At 31.8% G+C, this 22,706-nt stretch overlaps 1 long non-coding RNA gene across 1 annotated transcript; it reads left to right on the top strand.

Moving 5' to 3' along the window:
• Window positions 1-18,689: 18,689 nt before the first annotated feature.
• On the top strand, window positions 18,690-20,794 carry LOC126882134 (uncharacterized). The gene is made up of 2 exons (XR_007697159.1): window positions 18,690-18,824; window positions 20,613-20,794. It is a non-coding gene; the product is annotated as an uncharacterized LOC126882134 (long non-coding RNA).
• Window positions 20,795-22,706: the final 1,912 nt, after the last annotated feature.

Raw genomic sequence — 22,706 nt, 5'->3', positions numbered from 1 at the left:
TTGTGTTCATACAATCGAATCAATTTAAAATATTCTGAAATCTGTGTTTGTTTTACTGCTGCTTCATATTTTGCGACGGCTGAATTTCTTAATCGGCATAAGGCATAAGATCATGCAATCTACTTTATTGGCTTCTTCTTGTTGAGAATACCACTCGATGAATTATTGCATATGCGATGCAGCTTCTCTAGATTATTTACACAAATCTTTGTCAGTTACAATAGGTTCATCAATGTAGCTACAGTCAAGCTTCCTTGTGTCCAAGCATCAATATAGCTACTGTGTCAGCTTCCGAATAGGTTTGGTCCGCCTTTGTTGCCATTTCAATGAGTTCTTTATCTGTCAGCAATGGATAGCTGTTTGTGTCCTCATCACAAATCAAATTACCTTTTTTTTTTATTTTTTTGCATTTAAATGATTGCTAATGTATAACTCAATACAACTTCTGTATGTACCCTGACGGTTAACAGAGGTGACGGTTAATGGAGAGACGGATAATCGAGGTTCCACTGTACATGATTTCGAAGTCAGTTATATTATAATGCCCGAGGGCGTTATTTTTCAATATTTATTTTGAAAAATAATGCCCTAGCTAGGGTATTAAATTCAAATAACTAGTTAAATACTGTCGAGTTGACACAATTACGTTACAACTGTTGCTGGTAAATGTACTTATTTAAAAACTAATTAATTCAAAATTCCTTAAATTTTTTTGCCTATAAAGAATAATTTAGTCAGACATTAAATGTTGAAGGCACCACGGGTATTAAAGATAATATCGCTTTCAGTGAATGTTTATCCCTTTAGACCCTTTTAACGATACTGATCTGGCTGTTATTAACACATTCACAGACACACTTTAGATGTAGACACATCTTATGGAGTAAGTGGCTTCATATGCAGTTGTGTCTGTGAATGTGTTAAGAGGTAAAGATTGACGAGCTCCTGTATAGGATAATGCTACTGTTTTATGTTAAAAAAAGGTAAATTAGAATCGGACCAGGTTTTTATCGTGAGTAGATCAGAAGGTATAGTAGCAATATTTGAGTTGCTCCAAGTAATACTGGTATCATCAGCAAAAAGAAAATTTTTTCCATCAATTTTTAAACTAGGGATGTCATTAATAAACATAAGGAAAAGTAGAGGACCTGATACTGAACCTTGTGGTTTGTAGAGGACCCCACATACAATATTTTGGAGACTAGAGTCTGTATTATTTGCTCTAACGAGTTGTTTCCAACTATCCAAGTAAGATTGAAACCAATTCAAAGAAATTCTTCGAATTCCATAGAAATTTAGTTATTTTTATCAAAATTTCATGATTTACACAATCAAAAGCTTTGGCATAGTCACAAAAAACAGTGGCAGTGTGAAGATTATTGCTCAGTGCTTGATAAACCTCATGTAGTACAGAAAACATGGCATCAGCAGTACATTTATTATTTAAAAAGCTGAACTTTTGTAATAAAATGTTGTTTTCAACAAGAAAGGACATAAGTCATGCTTTTATGAGACTCTCAATAATTTTGGAGTACCGGTAGTAATGCAATAGGTATATACTTTCAGGAATTAGATTTTTCACCACCCTTATGAAGAGGAATAATGATAGCTGTCTTTACGTACTCTGGAAATTTACCTTTCTCAAAAGAATCATTAATTGGCGAGATGAGGACACAAGGATCTACAGATCGAGCGAGTCTCGTAAATTGCACGGCTTCGAGCCACGCTTCACGCAACCATATTTGCGTACTTGTGTTTTGGGTTGTGTGGTCGTGCTCTGGTCGAGTGGAGTTATAATTTACCAAATTTAAATATAATCGTTTCTACTGATTCATAATATGTATACTATAATATAATATATTGAAGTTTTTAAATATTGCTAATATTATTAAAGTTTTTAACATTGTAATTTAATATACTTTGTTTTATTAATAATAATATTACCTAAGTATTGCACCTTGTTCAAAAAAAGTTCAAGATAAATACCGCTGTTTTTTCATATGAAAATGCAAAGAAAAAATATACAATTTGCAGAGTATGTAAATGCTTGTTTTTTGATAAAACAATACAAATTGTATGTAGGTAGGTAGAGTAGCAAAGCATTGAGTAGTTATAGCAAAAGTAGCTACACCATCTGAGACACAATAAGGATGAAATTAGTTTTATATTTTCTTTTCTCATGGAGCATGCATGATGGAGAGTTTTTTAAAATACGTAACAAAGCATGTTGTTTTGTTATCTATGTTGCAAATATGTTGTTTTTTTTTCAAATTACAAAATATGTTGTTTTCAATACAAGTACCTAATTGTTGTTATTATTTAGTGAGCATTTAGAATTTTGACTAACGCTCGATTTCATAATAAAGTTAAAGTGTGTGTTACCTTAAAAAAAGCAATTGTTACAGTTAAAGAAAACTTTAAATTTAAAGTCCACTTTAACTTTATTAATATAAAATCGAGCGTAAGAAATTTTATAAACTTTGGAAAATAGCATTTCAAAAAAAGTACTGTAAGTATGCTGTATTTTTAATTTTTTCTCAAAAAATAAAACAAAACTCATTTTAAAACATACCTATATTAAATTATAAACACAACACTAAATAAATAATTTTTCTCAACGGTTAAAAACCACACTTAAAAGTTTTAGAAATTCACACCCCAGAATCAAGTTACTCAAATTTTCAAACACCTCACATGACACAGTGTCTCAAGTACGATTGCATGAAGCTGTTGATGTTATATTTTTACTTACATTAACAAAGTATTCATTTAGATTTCCAGGGTCTGAAAGGAAAAATGTTTAAGCTGGGTGAATTTTATTTCGAAGATCGTTTATTATGGACTAAGTTTCTTTTGCAACACTTTTACAGCTTCTCAGACGATTTTGATAGTACGATTTTTTAGCTGATTTTATAAGTTTTAAATAGGTTTTCCTATACTTGCTGATATATTCAGTGACAGCCATTGGAAAGTAAATTTCTTGATGTAGAGTAGTGAACGCATATTCATTGCTGATATGCGGATACCGGATACCTTTAGTAGTCCAGGGCCCAGGACTTGCGATGTTTTGGCTTAATTGTAATTAAAGGAAATGCTTTGTTGAACATAAGGACATAAAAGCATATTAAAAAAATCACTGAAAAGTGATAATTTTAAAATTACAGGAAAGTGCCACTCGGAGGTTAAGCAAAATTAAATTAAAACTTGTAGCTACTTTAGTTTTTTCAATTTATAAATCTAGTTTAAATTAAACTAAAAAGAAATATATCTTTTTTGTAAACACACACATTTAACGGCTAAACAGCTGGCTCCGGTTGGATGATACTGCCCAGGACGAGTGTAATATCCACCACCGTCTGGGAGGTAGGTGTAGAAAAGTGTTAAGGCTGTATGACACTATGCATTTTCTTGTATCATTTCTAATATCGTTTCTGATATCGTTTCTTGTATACATTTTCTTGTATCATTTCTTGTACGTACATTTGTGCCCTGTATGACACTATGCAAGTTCTTGTATCGAAAACTGTATGAAATTCGGCACGTGATTGGTCGAAATTTTGTTTGTCACCCTGTCACGTTACATTGGTATGGTAGTACTGCGTCTACAGCTGATTTTAAGGATTTTATAAAATTTATAAACTTTTAAAAACAAATATTTTAATGTTATAATAACTAGAATTTTTACGTTGACTGTTGATTATTTGTGTTTTTTATTTTGTTTTGATATTTGTGCTAAAATATTTGCATTATAATTATCTTCAGTTTGATCCAAATTGGAACTATTGTATTTTCCTCTATTAAAAAATTATGCAATATGAAACCCAAAGTTATTCTAAATATATGGTTATTAGTAGAACAGTAGTCCATACCAAACGGTATATTAAGTAGAGGAAAGGCTGCAAATATGGGCTGGTCTTGTAATATGGGCTAGGTGGGTTTCACAGCTATTCGTTGCAGATCTCTACATTTTGTCTATTGCAAACGGTATTTGACGAAGTTAAACTATCACCGTAGCGATGGCGCCACTGTGGTAGATATTCCCAGTTTATAATAATTGTTTGTCGGTTGGTGTGAGTGTCAAAACTTTTTCGGGTAAGTTGATAAATTCCAGTATTTAAAAATAAACACGAATTTTAAAAAAACATGTATGTCACGTTGAAGCTCTATTATTAGTCTTTGATATATGCTAATGAGTTTTCTTCAAATTGTCTGCTTTTAGACATAACTTCTTTTGTTGTGCAAAGCAAGCGTGTTTACAATATGGGCTAGTGGCCCATATTTAGAACAATGTAGCAATGTAGGCAAAACGAAGTAGGAAAAGGCAAAGAAAAAAGGAAAGGAAAAGAAATAAAAAAAGGAAAACGTAAGCAGGTTACCAAAGTCACAAAGGACCAAAAAAAGAAATCGGGTTCTAGTAGCGAGGATGAGAAGGAATATGTGCCTGCAGATAATGAGAGCGATTACAATGAGTTTCCTTCTACACAGCCTCCACAAGACGCAGCTGACGTAACGTGTATGTTTTGCGAAGCACTTTCTTCAGAGGATAATCTTGGTGAAATATCGGTCAAGTGCTTCATGTGTCATTTTTGGGCACATAACGAGTGCGCTGGGGCCGAAAAAGAAGAATACCTATGTGTGTGACTTTTTCAAATAGTTTTAGCCTATGAGTTATTTAATGGACTTTTTGTATTTTAGATATTAAAATATATTTGTCACACATTTATCTCACTTCACACAAATTTAAGACACATTTTTCGGGGTAGCCCATATTTAGGATCATTATTCAAACGGCGCAAAAGTACAATTTTTCATTATTTGTACATTTAAAACAGTTGTATATTTTTTAATCAATTTGGACTTTGGGCAGGTTATAAGTAACTAAATGTAGGTATTCTTACGTACCTTTGGAAATAAAATAGAATTTTTATTCTTTTTTTACAAAGAAAAACAAAATGGGTAGCCCATATTTGCATCCTTTCCTCAATAAAATATTTATAAATAATACCTACAAAACACAAATAAATTCATCAAGACATAAATCATATGATCTCATTTTCAGCCGCCATTATGACATTTAGAAGTTTTACCTGATTACCAGCAGGTTTTACGTTTTTCCTCTTTGCGCAGAAATTGGCGCAGTTATTGTACAAGAATCTGTGCCTGACCTTGGTGGCGTTCAGCGGCGAATGAGCATAAAGTGATAAGTGATCTGGGCCCTGATTCTAAATCAAATTTCGACCAAAAACAAGTCGCTTTCAATATGGCGACTGTCGAAATTATTTGACACGGAGATGAATGAATGGCCAAAAGCGAGGTTAGGTTTAGTTTAGATGTGTTTTGTTTATTTCTTGCAAGGAAAACTAAATCAAAAGGTATTATAATATAGCTGGGTTTAATTGAAATTTGCTTGTTTTGAGGAATTAGATAGAATAGTATTAAATTAGAAATATAATAATTGAGAATGTCCACAACATGAATCATCAACTCAATGAAAGATGTGAGGTAATAATCTGGGAAAATTAGTAAAAAACAAGGAAAATTAATTACCAGCTATTTTATTGCTGGACATGCTGAAATCAAATCTTAAGATTTCCTATATTAGTAATATAGCTGTGCAAAGTCCACAGAAAGTGTGCTATTTTGTTTATAAACAAATTAGCGCTCCGAAATCTTTTTTTTTATTATTGCTCTATAACTCCGAAAATTTTAACTTTAAACCAATACACTCACATAAAAATTGACAGTAATTTAATTCTGCACATTGATAATTTATTCCAATTTCCTTCGACGGAAATTTTCTTCGGAAAATTCGGGTTTTCCAAACAAAATCTTTAATTTTCAACTAAAATTTGAGGGAAGTAATTATTTATCAATAATTAAATAATTTGGTGACAGTGACATAAATCTTTTTTGTTATGAGTGTCTTGAAGATATGAAAATTTGTATGTACAAAGAGGACCGGAATTAAAAGGTATCTAATGGTTCAAAGATTAAAATCCTGTTGTTTATAACTCTGTCGCAAATGCCGGTCAAATTTGACCGGTTATACCTGGAATCACTCCTCGCAATTCAATTTGTTTTTCTTCGAAAAGGACACAGAAGCCGTGCTCTTTTCAACAGCGTTAACTTAATTTAATTTAATCTAATATTTTCTGAGGGGTTCTATTTGTTTATAAGCCAAAAAATTGTTTCTTTATAACATTCCTGAGACCGCTCAAATGGTCCAATTTCAATCCTGTAAGGTACGTTGAATAGGTATAGTGCTTTTTTATATGAAAATCATAGTTATTCTGGTGTATCATAATCTTTCTGGTTATTATTTCGACCGAAATTTTTTAATTAACATTTTAATTATTGCTAAACTATTGGTTAGATTGTCGCCGGTCTCCTGATATACAGAGAGGGGCTAAATTATGGAATAAATTCATTTTCTCTAAAATGGACGATTTTAGAGAAAAATCCCGAAACAGGTCGATTTTTATTTTTAAATTAAATTTCTTGGCATATATTTCAAACTAGTGACGTCATCCATCCGAGCGTGATGACGTAATTATTTTTTAAATAGGAATATGGGTTCGTGTTGTAGCTCATTTACAAAGGCGTTCAATTCTCTATTCAGTATTATAAACATTAATATCAATATTTATACAGGGAGGCCAAAAAAAATTTTGAATTAAATTAATTGACGCAAGAAGAAGAATGCATGTAATTTATTTAACTCAAAATACATTCTATTGCTGTCAGAAAATAGAAAAAAATGTTTATTTTGCAAATAAACATTGCTTTTAGCTTAAATTAAAAGTTCAAACTGCCAATAGGTAGGAGGGAGGCTGTTTATGATTTAATTTAAGCGAAAAGAAATGTTTATTGGTGAAATAAACCTTTTTTTCTATTTTCTGACAGCAGTACAATGTATTTTGAGTTAAATAAATTACATACATTCTTCTTTTTGCGCCAATTAATTTAATTCAAAATTTTTTTTGGCAACCCTGTATAAATACCTAATGATATTAATGTTTATATTACTGAATAGAGAATTAAACGCCCTTTCAAATGACCTACCACACGACCCCTATTCCCATTAACAAAATTATCGATTACGTCATCACGCTCAGATGGATGACGTCACTAGTATGAAATATATGCCAAAAATTGTAATTGAAAAATAAAAATCGACCTCTTTCGGGATTTTGCTCCAAAATCGTCCGTTTTAAAGAAATGAATTTATTCCATAATTTAGCCCCTCTGTATAATCTACTATAATAAATCTTTCATGTCTTCAATTATTTAATTATTGGTAAATAATTATTTACTTCCCTAAAATTTTAATTGAAAATGGCAGATTTTTTGGAAAAACTCGGATTTTCTGAGTAAAATTTTTGTTGAAGGAAATCGGAAAAAAAATAACTTTGTGCAGAACTAAATTACGGTGAATTTTTATTTGAGTGTTTTTGGCTCAAAGGAAAAATTATAGGAGTTACAGACCACTAATTGAAAAAAAAGAAGATTTAGGAGTGCTAATTTGTTTATAAATAAAATAACACACTTTCTGCGGACTTGTCATACCCCTTATTACTAATATATGCAATCTTAAGATTCGATTTTAGCAATAAAATAGCTGGTAAATAATTTTTCCCAAAAATGGTATTTTTTCGATAATTTTCCCAGACTATCAACAAAATCCAAGAAACCGAAGCGCCAACCCAAATTCTGAGCAGTCTCAACATGATAAGGTTAATATCCTTAGTTGCTGTCATGGCGGTGTCGAAATGAAATTGCGACTGTCGAAATGAATTAGAATCAGGCCCCTGGTAGGATCACATCTCGCTCCTTCACGCTGAACGACCTTTGCGTTGTGCGCTACATCGAATGAACATCGAAATTCGATTCATTCGATTCGAAAATGTAGCGGAGCGGTGTCATCTTTTGGAGCACATTTTGAGTGTAGCATAAAATGACGCATGCGTAAAAGCAATAAACAGTTACTTTTGGCACAGTTTTGGTTCCTATTTTGAGTGAACCAGATTTATAAAGGTATCTATTGTATAATATAATGTTACCTGGTAGAAAATAAAACAGTAGCTAGATGATATCTGATAATTAATTAAACTAAAAAGGGGTATTTCCCTGGGTTGGCTGTATACCCAACAAATTCTAACATGAAGTAAAACCACCTCTATGTAATATGTATAATTTACTAAAATCTTAAAAAATCCCAATTGATTGAATAAAATATGTTCATTCAGAACGTTGTCAGAATGATAATTAATTATTTTTTCTTTAGAGTTTTTAGAGTCGACAAAATTACAAAATAAAGTTTGGTTAAGTTCTTGACAGCTAAATAAAATATTTGACAAACAAATTGGAGCAAAAATGTAGCGGAATATAAAGAGCAGTTCATTCGATGTATCAGTAGCGTAAATTGATCACTCACCGCTGAACGCACCCCTTGTATCTGTGTATGACATATGGAGACCTGTAAGAAGGAGTGGAAACGCAATGCATCGTTTGTGGGCTAACTTTTCAACCTCTAATTCAACTTTCAGCAATCGCCGCTAGAGGCGCAAGTGTTCGAATAGGTGCTACAAATACATTAGCTCTTATGGAATTATTTAATATTTAACTCATTTTATTTTTGTTTTTAGCGTAATTAGAAATTAATTTATTGGTGGATTGTAGCTGAATATGTTTTAAGCCAAAAATAAATTATTTTAACCTTATAACATATCGACGTGTGGTAAAAAGTGTATTCTTTTTATACCATTGTAGATGGAGATGTGACATCAAATTTAAATTTGTCATTACTTTAATATGTAGGACAGCTTATTTTGAAGCGGAAATATTTTGTCACATTATCTAACTGCCACATTTATATATCAATGGTATTTCAACTGCAAATTAATTTTTTAATATCTTTGTAATTGATATTAAAAAGTTTGTTAGTTGAAAAAATTTACTTAACTGTACGTAATTGTTTTTAAAAAGTTTAAAAAGTTATTTAAATAATTTGAAGTTTATTGATCAATTTTTTTTAATTATTCTTTTTATCAAAATTTAAACTGCTTTTTCTTTTGAATACTATCATTTATCTATATTCTGAAAGCTTACCTATCAGATGTTTAAATTTAGTTAATAAAAATATATGTCTATAAACTACGCAGACGATAGTCTGACTTTTATAAAATTAATGTTAATTTTTGTGAAATATTTTGTCTCAAAAAATGCATTGTTTCGACAGAAAAACTTTCAAAGATCCTCCTACTATTATCACTATAATTTTCAGGTTAAAATAAAAACCAATAATAGGCACACATTTTATTTACACCGAAGGAAATAACATACAAACGAATAGGTATAATCCATGAAGGTTATAAATAACATAAAGACAAATATTTATAAAAAGTCTTTATTAACTTCATTAAGTTCCCTTTTGAATTTTTTATCGGAACGATAACTCGATATAAATCCCGGTACGAAGCAAGTTCTTTTAGTGTAAGCTTTCTTGGCACTCATATTTAAATAATATTAATCACCAAAACCAATAATCTTATATTAACTACGAATAATTAATTATTTTCGAAATTTTCACATTTACTCCAATGCAAAAGTAGCATCTATCTCTACGCCACCGCCGCCCTAGCGAGAAACCAAGCAAACAGGCAAAATCGTGTACAAAAATTTCAAGGTCGTCCTATCTCGATTCCTCTCCTCTGTGTAGGTCTCCATAGTATGACACTATACATTTTTTTGACATATCAGAAACGATATTACGGGGCCTTTACAGCTTGCAATTCTACCTGCAAGACGCAAGAAAGTTGCCTAAAGGCATGCGCAGTATGTCGTCAGTTGATTATTGCATGCAACTTCTTGCAATTGCGCGATAATCGGTTTGGTGCAATTTTTTCTGCAAGTTTTCATGCAAGTCTAGGGGAATTTGATTTTTCCACAATATCAAATGTCATTGACGACACGAATTCACGAATACATGCCGATCAGCTGTTTTCTGTTTGTGAAATATATCAACGATGGAAATGAATGAATAATGAAATGGCACTTTCTGAGATTCCATAATTATTGTAAATTGTATATTAAGCTACGGAAGCCCTCTCTCCTCTAGCTAAGTACCTTAGGATAATAATTAATTTGTGTTTCGCAGAAATAGTATTTCGAAATATAGATTTCTTTGTAATTGTTCAATTTTTCCCAAGAGTTTATTAAAATGTACATTCATTCCTAGAAAATTAGAGTCATTTTCATCATCTACTTGGATAAATTCTTCTGTTGGAGATACATTATTACCCCTCTTCTTGTTCAACTAAGATCTTACTCACCATCTCCGATCTCGGCGTTCTAAATTAGTGACTAAAAGGCTGGCTGCAGCAATAATAATACTTAAAGTTGCTGCTATCGCCTTTTTCCTTTTATATTTGGTTATTTCTGATAGTCTTGGCATTTCGAAATTTACCAAGTTAAATAAACAGCAATAAAGTAATTAGAAAAAAACAAAAGTTTATAAGTTAGGTTAAGGGTAAAACTTTCAAATTGCATGCAAGCCGGGTTGCAAGCTGTAAAAGACCATGCAATAGACTTGCATAAAAGTCTTGCATGCAAGAAATTGCAGCAAGTTTTCTTGCAAGCTTGTAACAGATTTATTAAGTACCTCGGTTGCTACTGTCTCAGAGATTTTAGGGAGTGGATTCTTTAATAGATGTTATGATATATTCTTATTAGCTTAGAAAAATTAGAAAGATAGAAAAATCGAAATAAGGATGTGAAATAAAAAATAAAGAAAAATACAAAAAAATAAAATATTGGGCGCCATTGGTTACCTAAGGGAAACCAAACTTTATACAAAAAAAAATAGAAATAAAACAAAGAAAGATAAATTAAAATAAAACAAAGAAACATAGTCAAATAAAATGATATACATAATATACAAAACCATCCGTCGGTAAAACTTCAAAAAAAAGTAAAATAAAATAAAGAACAGTATTAGTTCTTTCTGAGTCAATCTAATGTAGTACAAAAAATAACAATGTGGTCCAAACATAAGGTGAGTTGACTAACAAACAAACACAACATAGGCTATGGGCTATACCCAAAAATTTGTTCTAATAACAACTCAAACAAAATCGATTGCCAAGAACGTCAGACGAACTTGCATCGAACCAAAATATCGAACGTGTAGACTTCTTTCGAAAGTCCACCATCGAAACTAATATACCGAACGTGTAGAGTGTATTTACCCCACCATCGGAAGATAATTATCGAACGTGTAAATTCCTAATGGAAATTACCATCGAAACTAAAATCTCTTAAGACTGTAAGCCCTGAAAATTTTCAGAAAATCTCTTAAGAAAACAAAAATTTAGACCACAAATACTGATGTAAGAAAAAATAAAATAAGTACTACAATCTACCATACTAAAAAATTTGACTTGTAGGAAAGTTCGCTATTAAAGACAACAATGACGTTTATCAAGCTGATCTCCTACAAAAAATAAGAAAAAATAAACAAAAATTTCGGACCGTAACACAAAATAACTCAAAAAAAAATAATTTTCAATCCTAACAGATTATTAATCCGTCGAACATCTCAACAGATTCCAAAAATACGAAAACAAAATGGCAAAACAAAATATATAGGCTTTACCTAATAGTTAATCTGTTAAATGATAAGAAAATATTTAAAAATTGTTATTTAAAAATAAGCTAAAGTCGAAAATGAAAATATTAACGACAAAAAAATGAAAATTAATTTGAATTACGTTGTTTTAGACAAAAAAGGTTATTGTCTAAAATTTAAATTGCTGAATGTTTCTATTTAATCAATTACAAAAAAAAAGTTTTACAGTTTTCTTCGTTATTTTAACGAAAAAACATTTTTTTACAAAACATTGTAAAACATAAACACAAACAATAAATTATCCTTTCTCTTGATCGTAAGACATTGCTGAGTAGGTAAGTTACAAACACAAAAAATAATAAAATTTGAAAATAATAAGTATTTATTTTCATAAATCAAGCGTAAACACAAAATACCAAATGCAACGGGGTAAAAATTCAACAACTGTTTGTCATACCCTCGTAATCGAAAAACGTTTATGATTCTCGCCGGTCAGAGAACATCGGCTGACGGCTGGGATCGCTAAATGCGGAGAGTTCAAAATTCTCTCGTGCCGGAAAAATATGGGTTGCAGCTGATCGTTTGGACTACGATCGAACGAAGGCAAATAAAATGTAACTAGAATCAAATATGCTAAAAAATAGATAGAAAATACTATAGAATGCTAATTAAGAGTAAGATGTCCCAGGTTGGCTGCGACATTTTTATGTAAGACAAGCTAATAAGAATTAGACAAGAAATATAGCTCGAACGTTGCGGCGCCATTTTTATGTAACACGATTAATTTTATGAAACATCCCCACGTTGGGCGCCATTTTTATGTAACAGATTTATTAAGTACCTCGGTTGCTACTGTCTCAGAGATTTTAGGGAGTGGATTCTTTAATAGATGTTATGATATATTCTTATTAGCTTAGAAAAATTAGAAAGATAGAAAAATCGAAATAAGGATGTGAAATAAAAAATAAAGAAAAATACAAAAAAATAAAATATTGGGCGCCATTGGTTACCTAAGGGAAACCAAACTTTATACAAAAAAAAAATAGAAATAAAACAAAGAAAGATAAATTAAAATAAAACAAAGAAACATAGTCAAATAAAATGATATACATAATATACAAAATGTTATAATGTAACTTACCTCCTTTACTGTACACTCAAAATTATATACTCAGTCAATGTTTTATCGTTCTTACGATTCAAGAGAGAAGGAAAGAAATAATAAATTATAGGTTGAAAATCAAACATTATTTATTAAAAAAAAATTAATCTCTGATCTCTCTGTTATAATTAGAGACCAGATTACCAATTAATCAAAGATGAAACGAACAGTTTTACAAATATAAAAATTATACCTTAACAATTAGTGTCCTGGCTTCTTCCTCGTAGCTTGATTCGAAAGTCCAAGGCGCTATTGCACTCGCGAAACACTTACTTCACTGTCGTTAATTACAGCAAACAGCAAACAGTACATTGTTTATAAACATTATTATAGAAAAATTCAGCTTTCACTTGAAAATAAATAGTTTAAAAGTTCGTTAAACTGGATCAAATTTTACTTTTACTCGAATAAAATTATTTAGTTAGACTCGAACATGATTATTGAAAGTTCATTAACTTTGACCAAAATAAAGTATGTGAGCATACTACATGTTTTAACTGCACTGTTAAACATAGTAATGAGAAAATTGAAACTCTTCTCTCCTACTTCTTATTCTGACTGCTTAAAAGAAATTAGCGGATACCAAAATTGGTATAAAATGATAACGACGATTTGCTTAGAAACAGCGGGAAAATCGCCGGGGTTCACGATACACCATCACATTCACCGGGCTAGAATCAGCCCAATGGAACTCAACTCCATGACGATGGCCCTAAGGGAACCAAAACTAAACTCAACTCGATGGTGGCCCTGGTGGAACTCATCACTCAACTTCACTTGATGGTGACTTCTACGGAACTGATTTCTAGGACCGCTAACTCGATCCTTCTCAAACTTGGGTTCCTCTCCCAAAAAAAGGTGACTTCCTACTTAGACCAATAGGAATCATACCAGATATTTCTCTACCAATCAAATGGCCAGAAAAACTCTCAAGACATCCCTCGAACGCCATGATGGTTTTACTTCCAACCAACCACAAACACTTAAACTTCGCAATAACAAAATCTCTTGAGTTTACACGAAATGCGATGACTCACTCATACAATTACAGTTAGTTTTGAGAACCAATATTACTAAAGACATCGGCTTATTTTAGGTTGAGCCTTCCGGTTGCAATACACCCTCAATAAATTTGTGTCTGAGAAAGTCATAAAAATCTTTCATCTTCTAGACTGCAACAGCCTAACAGCATAGCAGGGGTCCTTCCTCTAGCTATTTGGATATACCGACGAAACATATAACCGACAAACCAAAACTGTAAATATCATAAAAACCTTTTTACCTTGTAAACTACAACAATTTAAGGGTTTATTGAAAAATATTCCGTTTCTTAAATGCGTAGGATATAAACAATTTGGGGCACCTTTGTACACCAAATTTCAAAGAATCGCAAGAACCGAAATAAACATCCAAATCCCGTGAGAATTGAATAACGCCATACTCTGCCTATGCGGAAGATCGATATACAGGGCGTAGCGAAAGTATTACTGGGTCGAAATTTCAAATATTTAAACGGAGGACTTTCAGCGTGTTTCAAGCTGTAAAGCGGTCTTTAGAAATGATACAAGAAAATGCATAGTGTCATACAGCCATAACACTTTTACACTTTTCTTACACTTTTCAAGAACTAGTGTTACACTTAAAACAAAGGAACAGACCAATATTTCAATCAACGGTTTTCCTCATAGACATGTAAAGAAAGTTTCTCGTGGTTTTTCATAGTGACTGTTTTGCAAAAATACAATTAGTTTTTATTTTGAGATAACTAATAGCAGGATAACGAAGCAACAAACCTAAATAACATGTTTGGCTTTCCTTTATTTGGAGACATCAACTTTATTTCTTCGTGATACTGGTACACTTCGCGTCATATAAAACTGGTACACTTTTTTTTTCCCAATGTAAACCTGTGTTCAGACTGAAAATTATTGTTCGTGAATCACTTCGTTGTTGCCATCACAGATAACGGAATTGCACTAAATCTAAATACAAAAAAATAACGTTTAAAATGTATATTTCGAATTGTAATACATATATTTAAATTACACACTTGTTCACTGTAAAAGTTATTCATTTTGTATAAATTTCAAATTAAATTTTTAATTTTTCCAGTGTGTTTTATTTATTCTACACAACTTAATGCAGTTTTGTCCTACAATTTACGAGAAACCAATCACACCTCTCGATTTGACATTAAACATAATAATTTAAAGTTATGTCAAGATTTATTATCTATCATTATTTTTGAATTGAAATATTTTCATAAATTATAATAAAACACGAATCATTGTATGGATACTTAATTGAGATGACGGAAAATTATTATTGTTTTAGTTTTTAGTATATTACAAAATGCGGTCTGTCGCACAGCCCCGTTTTTACCACAAGAATCTACAGGTCGAGCAAGTCTCGTAAATTTCACGATTGCGAGCCATGCTTCACGCAACCGTGTTTGCGTACTTGTGTTTCGAGTTGCGTGGTCGTGCGGAGTTATATTTACCAAATTTAAATATAATCGTTTTCAAAATAATCAAAATTAAATCAATATGTCAATATGGCTACTGGGTGTAAAAGATAAATCTTATTCTATCTGTTCTTAATGAGTTTTAGATAATTTTAGTTGAATTTCTTTGTAATTTTGTGTTGTACAAAGATTAATTTAACATTTTCTCTGGAAGTATTAATTTAGAAAGATAATATGCTTCATTGGTGTTGTGTTTTGAAGTGTGAAATGCAAAGTAATTGTGATAAAGTCAAGATAAAGTTCACTTTTAAACTGAACTAAATAAGGTATCTGAGAGACAACAATGGTTAAATGCAATACAATGTACAGGTTTTACTAGCGAAATGAAAATTTTCCTGTCCTGTCTGCTGTAATCATTTTATATCTGGTAAGTTACAATTACAACAGTAACGATTTTTGAAGATGTTAACATTTTAATCTTATAGGAAAACCAGCCGACTTAATCGATAATAACAATCTCCAGATTGGGTTCCTTCAATAAATGAGTCGCTCAGAAGCAGAGTGGCCCAACTGATTTTTTTGTATAATTCAGGTAGGTAGTACAATAGGTGGCATTTTATCATATCTTTCATTTCAGAGTGGCTCAACTAACATTTAGTTGTATACCAAGAGATGACGCGACTTGTACAGTTAGGCTACGTAAACATTTCACATGATTTAGTTATGGAAACGTGGCCCAAGTGACAGTTGGGCCAGTGTGCAGTATGATATTTTAGACATTGTCACTCTTGCCTTGTGTGTTTGTATCAGTCTCGTCTAGCGTTAATTCGTTCTTTAAAGTACTATCAGCCTTTTATACGGTTTATGTTTGTGCAATCTTGAGCAACGGTGAGTAAATTATTGTATTTTAGTGTAAATTAATAGTGATTGTAAATATCTCGGCTCAAAATTTAAATTAGGATTCTAAATTTTTTAAGATTATAACCTTAAAATTATAACCTTAAAATGAAGAAAGCAGGCTAGTTTTCTACGTAGACATATTTTCATAATATCTATGGTATGTTTATGGTTTTCTAAGCGATGTTGCCAAAAGTATAGGTTAGTCTTTAACTTAAAGACATTTGTAAAGGATTTTATTCAAAAGTTTTTTTTAAAGACATTTGATCACTTGAATTAATAATTAATAGAGAATATTTTTGTTATAGTTTGGAAATGCCGTTGTCGGATACATCCAGTACTCGTGAACCCAGTGAATTTGAAACAGATTCTGGCTCTGACTTCCATCCACCTTCTGATGCTGAGTCTTCTACAACTAGGGAAAGCTTCACAGAAGATGGACTTATGGAACCTGGATCAAGTAGGGGTAAAAAACGTAAGAAAAATAATTCAGTTTGGAAAAGATCTAAGTCTAAGTTGGAAAGAAATTCAGGAAAATCATATTTGAATTCTCGTGGTAGAATTGTGTCTAAGAAACAATTTTTTCATGGAGTTTGCAGCTGTCCACGAAAGTGTCATTTGTTGTTATCTCTTAAAGAAAGAAAAAATATTTTCCAAAGTTTCTACAACTTATCTGATTTTAATTTACAGACTGCTTACATTAATATACAAGTAAATGTTGTCAATAAAGGTCGACATACAGCAGCTCAAAACAATAATAAACGTTCTAAGACACGAATTTATACATTACCGAAAGAATCAGGTGATATGGTAACTGTTTGTAAATCATTTTTCAAAAAAGCTCTACAAGTTTCAGATGGAAGGCTCACCAGAGCTTTAATAAACAAATCAATAGGTGGCGAATTAATCACTCCGCCACTAGATAAAAGAGGCAAGCACCCCCCTAAGAATAAGACAAGGGAAACCGATATCCAAAATATAAAAGATTTCATTAACAAATTTGCCAAATATACATCACACTATAGCCGCAACAAAAATCCTAATCGAGAGTATCTGTCACCTGATTTAAATATCTCAAAACTTTTTGATTTGTATGTGCAAGGTGAAGAACCAGAAGTGAAGGTATCCAAATTCATCTTTTCGAAAATATTTAATGAAGATTTTAATCTTCATTTCCGTTATCCTCTCACTGACACTTGCAAACGATGTGACGCTTATAACATGAAAATAAAAAGCTGTGTAGGTGTAGAAAAAAGCAGAATGGAAATAGAGAAAGAGTTACACCTGCGGAAGGCAGAAGCAGCTCGAAGTGGAATGAAGGAAGATGCAGCCAAGAATAAAGATACCACAACAGTAATTGCATTTGATTTAATGAAAACTTTAGCTACTCCTAGTATTTCTACGGGAGTGGCTTATTACAAGAGACAGTTGTGGACGTATTGTTTTGGCATCCACAATCTAACGACAGGACAGATACACATGTATGTATGGCATGAAGGCATAGCCTCACGTGGCCCACAAGAAATTGGTTCTTGCATTTTACACTACGTAAAAACATATGTTAACACACCAGTTTTGATCTTGTACAGCGACCAATGCGGAGGTCAAAATCGAAATATTAAACTGGCATTTATTTGTACATACATGAGTGTCTCCAATACTTTCAGTCCCACAGTCATACATCACAAGTTTCTAGTTTCCGGTCACTCCTATTTGCCATGTGACAGAGACTTTGGAGTGATCGAAAAACAAAAACGATATTTTAAAGACATTTTTTTGCCAGACGATTGGGTGAAAGTTATTTCCAGTTCCAAAAAGAAGAACAAATTTCAGGTATTTAAAATGACCTCTGAAAATTTTAAGTGTACTGAAAAACTAGAGAAGTTACTTACAAACCGAAAAAAAGGAGAGCAAGATATAAAAGTAGAATGGCTTAAAATACAGTGGCTAATGTTCAAATCAGAAGAGCCATTCAAAATTTATTTTAAGTATTCTAATAACGAGAGTGTATTATTTAATTGTGTTGACGTCACAAAAAAAAGAACAGACGTCTTTCAGATAAAAAGAGAAGACTTCTACTTGGACATCCTCTATCCTGCTGGAAGACCCATAGAGCAACTAAAGTATAAAGACCTTCAGAGTCTTCTTCCTTACATTCCGCCGGTCTATCATGAATTTTACATAAACCTGAAGACAAACGTGGAGGCAGTAGATAATGATATTGGATCGGAAACAGATGAATAGGTGACCCAAGTGAAAGTTTTATGTTTTTTCGTAAAAGCTTAATATTTGACATAGTGGCCCAACTGACTTTTTTTTATAGAAAAAAAAGATTTTTTTTGTTAATTTTTTGCGCATTCGACTCATATAATGTATTAGGTTCCAGAAATGTTTGTGTAAGTGAATAAAATAATACTGTTTAATAAAAAAAACGTTTCATTCAAAAAATGGTTTCATTTTTAGCTCAATTCTTTATTTGCCGATATCTCAAAACATCAATTTTACACTTAGGCCACTCTGCTTCTGAGCGACTCAAATATGGTCTATAAACACAATGAAATAAGTTCCCCAAAATCTAAAATGGAGTGGTAGCAAAAGAGAATTAAAGGGAAAAATATTCATATTGAAATTATTTATAAGGCACTGGACTGTCTTAAATTCTACAATAATACTAGGTGGGTAAATGATTTTAGACATTTTTCATTAAGAGTAGATTAAGATTAAGTAGATTTTCATTCAGTAGATTTAAGACTTGTTTACACGGGTAGAGTAATGATGCAAGTACTTGATAGAGTAGAGTAACTCTACCTGTAAAAATGCTCAGCACAGTAGAATAGCTGGTAGAGTGTATAGTTGGAGTTAAAGTAGAGTGACTAGCAACCTATGGCAAAGTAACTACTCTATGACCACCACTATTGCCAAAATGTCTACTCGGCTGCACACTCTACCCATGGAACACGCTCAATTATGGCAGAATAGAGTAGGTAGGAGAGTACATGGGGGCGCTGTCATTCTGGCTGGAATTGTGTTTTGTGTAAATAGTGAAAATGAAGTTCACCGAAGATGAAACTTTAAAACTTGTAGAGCTATAATACGGCGAATACCAGTGTTTATGGAATTTAGGTAGTGTATACTACAGAAATAAAAGTTTGCAGCAAGCTGCGGAGGATGAAATCGTCGAAAGAATGGCAAAGGGGGCTTTGGAGTAAACAAGCTTAAGCAAAAAATTAAGAATTTAAGGTGCACTTATAATCAAGAGTGTTTAAAAATACAAAAATCGGTTTCACTATACTAGCATCAGTACTATACTTGTACTCTCCTCATGTGAATGGTATCAAGCCATTTTTGGTAGAGTACTACCACTACTCTACTCTCCTCAAAACTCTACCCATGTAAACAAGTCTTTAGAAACAGTGGAAAATGAGGTAGCTAGTAGAGTAGTAGTAGAGTAAAATATACTGGTTTAGCAAATTACAATGTTTTAAGGTAATACAGTAGCGATAAACAGGTAGCCAAAACATGTTCCAAGATTGTCACTGTAATTTTGAATATTTTTTCGAGGCATTTGGCACACGTATTCGTAAAATAATAAAGAATGGCGGTACAGAGCCCAATTTGAAAAATATATTAATATGTGGAAATTACTCTGTAATTATACAATATTTAAAAAACGAGCCTGTACCGCCATTAAGAAGAACAAAAAAATACACTTTCTTCAAATAAACTTTTTTATCCGATGCCTAGATTTTGTGTAATTTTGGAACTACTAATGAAATAAAAAATTTTAGTAGTTCCAAAATAACACAAAATCGGATAAAAAAGTTGTATTTGAAAAAAGTGTATTTTTTTGTTCTTCTTAATGGCGGTACAAGCTCGTTTTTTTTATATTGTATTTAATTACAGAGTAATTTCCACATATTAATATATTTTTCAAATTGGGCTCTGTACCGCCATTCTTTATTATATTACGAATATGTTTGCCAAATATCTTGAAAAAATATTCAAAATTACAGCCGCAATCTTGGAACACATTTTCGCTACCTGTTGATCGATATAATGTTTCCTCTTAAGATAGTTTAATAGTTATTTATGATATAAGTATTAAAAGTACAATTTTAAGACGCGCATGTGAAAGTTAACTTGAAAAAATGATTTTATTAATGTTTTGACTTCCACATCAGATGTCATTGTCAAAATACAAAATATTCATTATTATTAGGTTTGTTCTAGCAAACAGTCAAACTAGTCAAAAACCATCAGCAAACAGTTGGTCAGTAAAAGAACATAATACAGTCACCAGTGCGATCCCCTCTACTCGCGCTGGTCCACTATTCGCTGATGGTTTCAAACTGATGCTAGAACAAACCTATTATTATTATGCATATCATTATCTGTAAATAATATTTCTTCTGATTGTTAATTGTAAAGGATAGAAAAATTACCATTTATTTTATTTTTTTTAGAATCAGCTGAGAGAAGTGGTCTACAAAAAACCAGGAAGGAAACGGAATATGTGGCTACGAAAGGCAAAAGAAAGGTTTACAAAGCAAATGTGACACATTTTTTTGAAATATTTAGGAATATCAGTAAATTGCATTAAAAAAATGTATGAAAAGATTTTGTTCAATAAAAATGTTTATATTTATCAAGGATGTATTATTTGGTATGGCCACATATCGTCAGTGATGTAATAATACATCCTATCTGTTTTTTCATGAGTTTTGTAAGAGAGACTAAAAACTTGTCTTAGGGTCACCTCCTGTTTTCATATGATATTTTTTGACTTGTTTTGTAGTAAATTAAACTATCTATGAACTACAAAACAAGTCAAAACTTACATATGAACACAGGAGGTGACCTTAAAACATGTTTTTCCATCTCTCATACAAAACTCATGAAAAAACAGATAGGAGGTATTGTCACATCAGCAAGGATGTACAGTGATGAGTGCCCTAATAACCGGCAAAATATGGGCAACATATTTAGTTGTGAGATAAAAAGAAATGAAACTAGTCGAGCTGGGAAATTTAGCGAAATTAACCTTTAAATTTACGTTATATTGATCCCACCTTTACACATATCGGAGGAGTATGTCAACTAAAATTGTCACTGTGACAGTGGTAGTTTCCAAACTCGTCTGATACGTCTGAAGGTGGTACACAATCAATACAATCTAAATGTATAAGTTAATATCGCTACATTTCCCAGCTCGACTAGTTTCATGTCTATTTATCTCACTACTTAATACATCTTTTGTGCTATTTTGCCGGTTATTAGAGCGCTCATCACTGTATTTCTGGTATATCCAGGGAATGTCTACAAAATATATTTTGAATGTCCAGAGAACATTCGTGGACATTCATGGAATGTTCCAATCAGGTAATGTTTAAAATGCTGACACAGGATTTTCCTGGGATGTTCAGGGAACATGTTTTCGGGGATATTCCAGGAATTTTTCAATGTCTGTGTACCTTCTATGGACCTATATGGAATATTTTGGTGTTATTACCGCCGCACTCCACTTGTGATTTGTAATCAGGAAGATTGAACACATTGTTTCAAATACAAGTCAATCCATTTGTGACTAAATAATCATGGATTGACTTCTATTTGAAAGAATGTGTTCAATCTTCACAACTACAAATCGCAAGTGGAGTCCGGCGCTTAGGGCTACTTCCTCTTCGGTATTATGTATTATACTACAGAAATCAGGAACTTTCCTTCTAAATATATGTATGCATCTTGGCCATCAAACATATTCTTCCAAACATTTTTTTAAGAGGTTACATAGGTCTTGTGGGTAAAAAAAGTGACTTTTTAAAAAAATTATATCTCGAAAACTAAAATTTATTTTTATTTATAATTGGAACATGTAAAAGTATAGTACTTAAGGTAGTCTCAAAAAAAGTTTCAGCCAAAAATATTCATTTTTGTAGAGTTTAAGTTTTTTTGCGTTGGCAGCATAACTAAGTCCAGTGTCTCATCTGAAATCAAAAAGTTTCTTGTAGTTTATACCTCTGGCTAGAATATGAACGAGGGAATTAAAAAAAAATGAAATTTGAAGATTTTACATAAGTTTAAACACATTTTTGACCCCAATTTTTCTCATTTTTAAAGTAGTTTTTTTTATAAAACAAAAATGACCTCATCTAATAAAAAATCCTTTGTTCATTCACTAGCCAGAGGTATAAACTACAAGAAACTTTGATTTCAGATGAGACTGGACTTGTTATGCTGCTCACGGCAAAAAAGGGCTGTTGTCGAAAAATTGCAGTCAACTCTACAAAAATGGATATTTTTGGCTGAAATTTTTTTGAGAGTACTATACTTTTACATGTTTCAATTATAAATAAAAATAATTTTTAGTTTCCAAGATATAATTTTTTAAAAAGTCACTTTTTTACCTGCAAGACAACAACTTAACAAATTGTTGATTTCAAATTGTAACAGTTGTTTTGCAAAGTATGCTGCCCTCTTGTATTTTCTGTGTTATCTTCATCATACAATTACTTCATCTAAAAACTGCGATATATTCGCAACAACAAAAACAAACAAAA

The sequence above is a fragment of the Diabrotica virgifera genome, chromosome 3 (assembly GCF_917563875.1).
Source record: "Diabrotica virgifera virgifera chromosome 3, PGI_DIABVI_V3a".
In the NCBI taxonomy this organism is placed as follows: domain Eukaryota; kingdom Metazoa; phylum Arthropoda; class Insecta; order Coleoptera; family Chrysomelidae; genus Diabrotica; species Diabrotica virgifera.
This window is presented reverse-complemented; position numbering and strand designations above follow the sequence as displayed.